General features: G+C 44.1%; 1 protein-coding gene across 3 annotated transcripts in view; it reads left to right on the top strand.

Annotated features, from left to right (window-relative positions):
• Window positions 1-383: 383 nt before the first annotated feature.
• The window catches only part of rerea (arginine-glutamic acid dipeptide (RE) repeats a), a 115650-nt gene continuing 107397 nt past the window's right edge, over window positions 384-8636 (top strand). For 2 of the 3 annotated variants that reach the window (XM_035656026.1, XM_035656025.1), the window contains exon 1: window positions 384-607. The gene's annotated coding sequence lies outside the window, so the exon portion shown is untranslated. The remainder of the gene's footprint in view (window positions 608-8636) is intronic. The other variant, XM_035656027.1, reaches the window with a different exon arrangement.

The following is an 8636-nucleotide window of genomic DNA, read 5'->3' as shown; positions in this document are numbered from 1 at the left end:
GCTGTACTTACTGTAAAGCTTTTATAATGTGTATTTATGACCCATTCAACCCCGCACTGCAGCCCCCTCACTCTCTCTCTCTCTCTCCCCGCCCGGGCTCAGTGACAGTCCAAATATAGTCTGGCAGTATCACCGCTTCATGAGGATGAAGATAGACCCAGCAGTGTTGTCTCCAGAGCAGACACCCAGAGGACTCCTCCTCGGTGGATGTTCCCAGGTTTGGCCAGTGGGTGACGATATTTTACCGGTTGAACTTTGAGAAGCCCCCCAACTGTTCTCACCCCAAGATGAAGAAGGATGCTGTCATGCTGAGTGCCCCTCACACACACTAGTCTGAGCATTCCGGCAACGATTACTCCCCTCTTTTACCCTCAAGTCCATCTGTATTAATGACAGCGTTGTATCAAACGTGGTCCGCTCCGCTGTAGCTAAGATACACAGGTGGCACTGCAGCTGTTGTGTTACTCTGTAGTGGCGACACTTGGCTAACTAACGTTGGCTAATTGCCCCTGCTGCCCCTGCTGCTGCCGCCGCCGCTGCTGCTATTGTTTGTTGTTGCAGTCTCCCATCAAACACATCACAGATGTTGTAGATCAAGCTCTTCAAGGTAAGTGCTGTGAGCTTCAACCACTCGCCTTCTTCGCCTTTTTGACGTTCATCAGCAACACGGGGCAGAAATGACCGAAATGAGGGGCAGTTAGTGGACGTTGGGACTCTTTGCTCGCTAGCTATTTGGGCTAATTTGCCTATTAGCATGAGCGAGCTAGTTAGCTGATAGTTGTTTGCCCCTCACTGCTGCTGGTTACCATGAAGTGTTAGCAGCTAGCGCCAGTGACTAGCACTGATTGGGGAATGCCAGCTCGTTGACACCGGTTAGCACAGTGTCCGTGCAGCACACACAACATGACTTCATTTCATTAAACGCTTTGTGGTTTTATCGCACAGTAACCTTGCAATGCCCCCACACCAAGCGGTTCCCCGTTTTGAATTGCCCAGTGTAGTTGCCCCTGTTCCAGGGAGTAGCCTGAGCCCATTCAGCTATTGTCATTAGCTCATGGCAACGTTAGCTGGCGATGCTAAGTTGCTGTCTTTGTCTGCATGACTTTTGCTCAATTATTGTTGTGTAGCTCACAGTTTGAGATGATTTACGAGTTTGTTTGTGCTGGTTTTAAAACAGAGATGACACTGGATAAACGGCACACTCCTGTTGACTTTTAAAAACAAAGCTGCAAGGCTTGTAAAAAATCTTCAATGGAGACATTTGTCAACAAATAGAAGCAGCAGATCTGACATTAATACTTTGCACATATGGCAGCCTGAGCAGTTCACAACATCTGAGAAGTAAGTGAGGTCCAGGGTTGGTGGGATTCACTGGGTTGTTGTTTTATCTGTGAAGTGGGATTTTTGTGTTTGAGTTCAGTATAAGTTGTCATGAATTATAAGTTTGCAAATAGTAAACAAAAGACAATTGTTTAACAGGCTTCTGGCTTCAGAAATAGATAAAATGTCCGTTTAAATGAGATTTCAAACATGGTTTTCTGTTCATCTTAATATCTGTCATTTACAAAGGCAGAGCCGTTAAAAGCTAGTGATTTATTTTCATTGAGTGCCTCCTATGATTCACTCCTGACTTACTCACTTTAGTGCTCCTTACAGGGTAAGTTACATTGCCCTGCACAATTGTGGACTTCGCCATAGCTAATGAATATACTCAGTGATCAAAGGAGTGAGAAACATTTGTTTTGCTCCATAAAGGCTGAGCTATTTTCAGCCCAGTGAACAAATGTAATTTAATGCTGACAACAAACAAAGCCTGCCTTTCCTCACTTGTCAAAGTACCAAAACATTAGACCGTGTATAAGAAAATCTGCGTTATCTCATATCCTGACAGCATTGCAGTGTACAACCTAGATACACTCAACAGCGCATTATGTTTAATGACTGTAAACATTAAGTCACTCTACTACTCAATCTTTAGCCTCCTGTTCAGGGCTGATGATGATGTCTGTAGAGAGAGAGGGCTGATTGAACTGGAAGTTCATATAAACACACACACACACACACTACATAAGTCATATGTCTAATGTCTGCTACACACTGTGGTTCAGTAACAGGGTTAGGTAAGAAAACAGACGTGTGTTGTGAGGAAATACACCTGTTTGAACCCAGAACATAATCAACTGGCTTTAGATTTCACTGGAAATATAATGTTATTGCACCTCGATATACATTTCTAGCTCCACACATCTAGCATATGGCACATTTGATGTTTTTGTTGCTTTTCCTGCTTCAAGTAGCTTAAACTGCCACTTAGACTGTAAACGCGCTACATAGGTTACAGAGGTCTGCCATTACTGGCTATACGTCAATCACTACTTAGCCCTGACAGTAAAGCACCTTAATGTTTGGTTCATGTATTTTTTTTTTTTGTCGTTGAAAGGGAATTCTTTCAGCCCAAAGGATAATTTAAAATGTTGGTGCTGTTCATTTTCTTTTCACGTCCTTTCATGCCTTATATGTGCAAAGTCCTTTTTAAATCCACATTATCTGTTTGGTTCAGGGGTCAGAGGAGGTCAGGGTGTTTTATAGTGTTTCAATTTGAATGGGATCTCAAGAGCAGCAGCGGGTAAAATTACTTTGAGTCACATATCCAATGACACACCCCGTCCATCGAATGTTAATGTAGCTTGGTGGCTGTAGTAGCAGCAGAGTAATGATAAGAGAAGTGTAATAACCCTGCTATTTTCCTTTAATGACTAATGTGTGTTTGAGTAATGGCAGCTCCCTGTGAGCACTGTGAGGCCCAGACTATGTTAAGGAAAATCCCTTTTCACTGCGGTCTGACACCTTTTTTGTTGGATGATTTGTCGATACACATGCTCGGGAATTCAATGTTGACATGCTGCGCTCGAATGGTGTCTTGCTGTTTTTCCCCTCGATGCCGTCACTGCATCTTTCCTTCACCATGAATTGTCATGAGAGATGATTCCCCGTTATAATAGAGCGACTTCACGCTGTATACGGAGGCATTGTGGCATTGTGTAGTCGTATGAGACGGTGCTACAACCTGTCATCACTGTGGCTAGCCTGTATTTGAAAAGAGACATTTTGCTTTCAGCAAGGCTATTGTGTTTGGAAAAAAAAAGGTGATTAGGCTGTTTCATAGTTTTGTTCAAGACTGTTTTGCTCGGGGATTTCATAAACAGTATGAAATGAAGTTGGCAGGAGACGTAGGTAAGCATTGAACTGTCTGCTTGACAGAACCAGCACAGGAAATTATGTGTCAAGTGTCTTTAGACATCAGGTTTGTAAATAAGAGAGAGTTGCTTTGTGTTTATATTTTAAGAAGTGGAGAGTGAGGAAGCAAGTGAGGCTTGTGCCAATAGGCGATCGGAGTATTGACGATTGAAGGGATGATTGTTTTTTCTTATGCCGATATTAGAGCAATTTCTATCAGAACTAAGCTGTTAAATAATAATCTGTAGAATCTGCGCCTTACTGTGTATTTAGAGGTGTTTCAGTGGAGTCCAGTTAATCTGCACAAATGACAAGTGAAATTTAAATCACTATTCCCAAAGTTTTCTATCTCTCTTCTCCAACACAGCCCATCTCTGTTGTCCATACAGCCGCGCCTGCTCACCAACACTTTGCCCTCCGCACTGTAAGAGTAGTTCACACTTGGATTGTGACATTAAAGAATTTTCAATTGAAGTTAATTTAAGTGTGCAAGCAGAAGTTCACATGGACAATTCATTTACACACAGAAAGAAAAACTAATCTAGAAATACTACGTACATAAAAGATGAGGTATCAGTAATGCTAAATGGAGCATTGATGCTGTGATCCTTTAAAGCACAGACTTTTAAAAGCTAGCCTTTGTTTGAATAGGGGAGACATTGCTATTAAATAGATTTTTTTTAATGTGTGCAAATAGATTCGTGGTCTCCATGTTCAAATTTGTCTTTGACTGAGTCTAAAGCCGGGTTCAGACTACGTCACGCTCAGAGGGAGAAACTTTACAGATGTTCTTCTCTCTCATCTCAAACATGCACACACACTGCCAGGTTGGACAATGATTTCCACATCACACACTTGTGACAAAGGGAACAGTCGTGATCTCATGGCAGAGCAGATCAAAATGGAGACTGATGTGTTGCAACAACTTGCTGTTATGATTTGTAGTGAGAGAAAACAGAAGCAGAGGGCACGAGTGTGGATGAGGAAACGGTTGGGCCGCCGCAGTGAGCGCGGGTTGTCTTCAGTGAGAACTGGAGGTGAGATTATAACTGTCGGTTTTAATATCTGTCAACAGTGGTATGCTAGCTAATGTTAGCTTCAAGGGCTCGAATGTTAACCGTTGCTTGGCAACGCCGTCATCTGCTGCCGGACTAACGTGTCTCTCATTGATTGATTGATGATTTCATTAGCCAATCAATCAATCAATCGAAATCACCCAGATCTTTACTCCTAAATATCAAACATGTTGATCAGTTGGGGAGGTTTAAGACTTTAAACCTTTCACACTGTCAGATAATCCAAACTTTAGTGCCAAAGTCCTCCACCAGAGTTCTCCTCTGATTGTCCGTAGGGAGGAATCGGGGCCATATTGACTATAAACTCTTGTGGCGTGCTGTGACATAACTCCCCCCCCCACCCTCACCTGCTGCCCCGTGGCGATGGGATCACCTAACAGCGAGCTGGAGTAACCACGATCGGACCGTAGGCAAATGGAAACGATCACCCAACCCTAAATCAAGTGAATAAACTGATTTAGCTTTTTCCTTTACAGTGCTTGATGGCAATTTCATTGCAGGATATCTGGCTGTTACATAGAAAATTAATGCTCTGAACAAAGGAGCAATGTTCGCTCAAAGACCTCTTGATGGTCCGTTCAAGTGCTGTATATTCATTAAAAATAACAATCTGTCAGCACTTACTGACAGCACGCACAACAAGCCAAGCTCTCTTTATTGTTCTCCGAAGATGTTTTTCAGTTCCCGTGCCAAGAGCTGGGTAATTGGCTGTAGCAAAGCCTTGCATGTGTTGTTTTAAGATATTGGACTGACACGCACAGGGCACACTGGCAGAAATGAGGCAAGAACCCCCTCCTCCTCCTCCTCCTCCTCCTTCCTCCTCCTCCTCCTCCTCGGCCTGGCTTATCCCAGCAAGTCAGAGGAGGCAGGATGCTGGATGTGTTTTGTGTTCTTTGACAGCTTCCCTTCACCTCTCATAAGAGGAGATCCAAGCACGCTGCATCATATCTCATCTTTGTTTGATTCAGGCCTAGCTCCACAATTGTGCCGAGGAGATAGCATCGGCAAACGCTATCCGTGTTAACAATTGTGGGCTGTCTTGCTGCGTACTGCTGGTGGTATTTGATGTCCCAGATGTGATCAGATCTGCTTCTTTCTGTGAGCTCGGCCCTGGTGAAGCCACTCTCACTTCATCCTGCAAATGCCGTTTGTGTCTTATTGGGCCTGCGTGGCCGGGCTTCACATCTTAACTAATCGGACACGTTGTGTTTCGTGTTGTTGCCAGCCTCTTGGCAGGTTTTAGGTACTCCATATTTGCCCTGTTCAGTTTTGTATGTGGCTCTGAGGCGATGAGACTGCAAAGTGTTGCAACTCGCCACATTTCAGTGTCTTCTGTGATTTATGTACTTGGAGGGTTGTACAATGGAGTGTGTGGAAATGGAGGCTTGGTTGTGAAGCAACAGCAAACATTGGACAATGAGTACATGAAGTCGTTGTGATGATAGTGACTGACTCCCCCCCCCCCCACAGTCTTACACATTGTCAGATTCCTCATGCGTCTCACTAATTATTAGTTAAAACACACCATAGCACGCAGATGATAGCCTGTTTTTTTTTTGTGTTTTTTTCAGGATTTGGGTAAGATTGTCTAATAATAGCACTTAATCAATCACAGTGCCAAAAAGCATGAATTGAAAGTCTTCAAAAATAACAGTCAGCCATTTGCCATCTCAGTAAAAGAGGAGAATGAAATGGTGTAGGATCAGCTGGCTGGCCCCTGAGGAGAGGGAGAGAGGGGGGGGGAGAGAGGAGGAGGAGTGCTTTGCCGCTGTGTGTGTCAGTGCTGATTAGGTAAGAGATTGCCTCATGTAATGACACGGCATGGCGCTAGTGGTGCAGAAACACAAACAATGCATACCAGTGTTTTACTGCGCACACCCCCTGCAGCTGCCTGCCTGAAGACGTTGACATAGACATATACACTCTCCCTAGAATATCTCAACATCTTCAGACGGTGCCCTTTTTTTTTTTTTTTTTTCAGCAACACACACATTAACCCCATCCAGGAGCCAATAGCTCTTTTCACCGCGCGCTCGTTTTCTTCTGTAGCGAAGATGAAAGATGTAGGTGATTAAAGGAGCACAATAGAGTCTGTGCAGTTTTCTATCAGCGCTTATTGTTACTATTGACAGGAGAAATTCTTCACCACCGATGTATATTGTTAAATGGGCTGCATAACCTGCCAAACGCTTTTTCTCTGTTCGCTGAACCTTAAACATGAGGAGACGTGTCATATTCTGTTCCTGCTTGTGACATTTACGGGTTTCCATCGCTGTATTGGACCCATTATACGCAGCAATGTTAACGGGGCTGTCTCTCCTTTCATCACCGTGTTTCCTGACACAGTGATTAAAGGGAAATAGTCACTTTGTTATACCTATCAGAGAGCCACCTTGATTAGCAAGTCTAAATGATGCAGTTGATATAATTGATTGCTCTATAGAGAGACGTGTCAATAACAGCTGTCTATTGTCCAGACAGACGCACATCGTTGTCGTTAATTAACGTGGCTGTGATGGCTCGTTATGTTGTGTTTCTCTTCTGTACAATACTGGGTTTGCAGGACATTGATTGTCACCACCGCGGACATATTATACATGCATCATTTTACAACGTCGGCTGTGCTCTGTGGCCTCTGTGACTAATGCGGATATTGCACCGATGTTCCCAGGCACACAAGCCAGTGGTGAGCTCCGGGTTCGTGCAGCCATGAGGAAATGACCCCGGTGACATTGTGGCACTCTCCGCTCTCCTGTTCGCGAGGGGCCGCCGGTAAACTGTGCCCTTGCTCGCCCTTGCAGGTTAGGCACACCTATGGAGCCTGCTGAGCCCTCAGTGTAGGTGCTGCGACTTACGGCTGGATCGACTACAGGTTTAAGGATGGACATCTTGTCTCTGTACCCCAGTTCCAGCAGCCGACGCAGAGAAAATGAGTTCTGAGGATTGGGTTTAGATTTGCCACTGTAGCACTTCAACTCTGATACACTCTAGCTACCATCAGGGGAAGGCTGTCAGAGAGAGAGAGGGAGAGAAAGAGAGAAAACAGCGAAGCACAGCAGTGCTATCTAATAGATCAATTTGTAATAAATCTGTTGCCTCAAGCTGTTGTTGTTCGCTTCTACTCAGTAAAAGGTGTCTGCGTTTCTCAGGCAAGAAAATGCTTGTCAGGCAGGGCATACAGAGCTATCAGTGAATGAGACGCGCCTAAAGCGCAGTGAATCATTTTCTCTGTGCTCAGTTTACATAGGTCGAACACATTGCTCTCTTATCAGCACATTGCATTGGTCAGAAAGGGGGGTTATAACCAATCGATGGGACTGAGCGCTGAAATGAGGAAGTAACGCTCCCCTCACATTAAATTTCCCCATTATCCAATATGAGCCATTAATCATGATGAAGGAGCTATTGATTAGGCTATCAGCCAAGGTTGGTCAATTTATTTGCCCAGAGTCATTCCACAATGTGAGGATCTGTTGGAGTAGCGCTACTTTACGAAACCCGAGCAGCAGAAGTGAAATGGCCCCATTATTATGACAACAGTTTGATCTTTAAGGTAACAAAAGAGCGGGCCTCTATAAGGACCACGCGGGACCTCTCCTGCTCCTCCTCCACTAGCAGCCATATGGACCGTGCTAATTGTGTTTTACGCCAACCATTTTCACTGATCCATTGGGGACTTGTGGAAGTGCTGTAGCTATAATGTCACCAGCAGTGGGCTGGCTCATGAAAGAAACATTAGCGAGCAAGATGAGAAGACAGGAAGGCAATACACTGCAAGTCAACACAATTATTGATTTTATTCAGATGAAATCTGTGGTTCTCTGTTCTGTATCTGTAGTATGATTTCTATTATTTCTTTTCCCGATTGTAGCTGTTGTTCAGTCTCACACGTGTACTTTGTCGCTTGGTAGAATAAAATGTAAGGCATGGCTCCAGGGTGTGAAGATATAGCTAAAAGAGGATGTGTTATTGTACTTCCATTTATCAGCGCAGGTGATTTTAGATGTAGGGCTACCACATGTAGGCAGCTGTAACTGCTCCACAGAGAAGTCATCGTTCATCTGTTTTGTTTTGTGACGACACAAATGCTTCGGTTTGACTGTTGAATGTAAATGTGACATTCACATTATTAGTTTTGCCCTTCAGGTCAGGGATTGGTTGGGAGTGTTTGAAGTGCTAAGTGCGACTATAACGTGTTTATAATACGCAATCATGAAAAAGGGCACATCTATGGAAATAAGGTCTAGTGAGGGGAGGGACGTCGGAGTGGTGACGGTGGAAAGAAGAGAAGAAAAAAAAAAAAGTGTGTGTGTGTTTCATTGT

Source organism: Morone saxatilis, unplaced genomic scaffold, assembly GCF_004916995.1.
Source record: "Morone saxatilis isolate NCDOM2014 unplaced genomic scaffold, NCSU_SB_2.0 Contig15, whole genome shotgun sequence".
NCBI classification, from domain to species: Eukaryota; Metazoa; Chordata; class Actinopteri; family Moronidae; genus Morone; species Morone saxatilis.
This window is presented reverse-complemented; position numbering and strand designations above follow the sequence as displayed.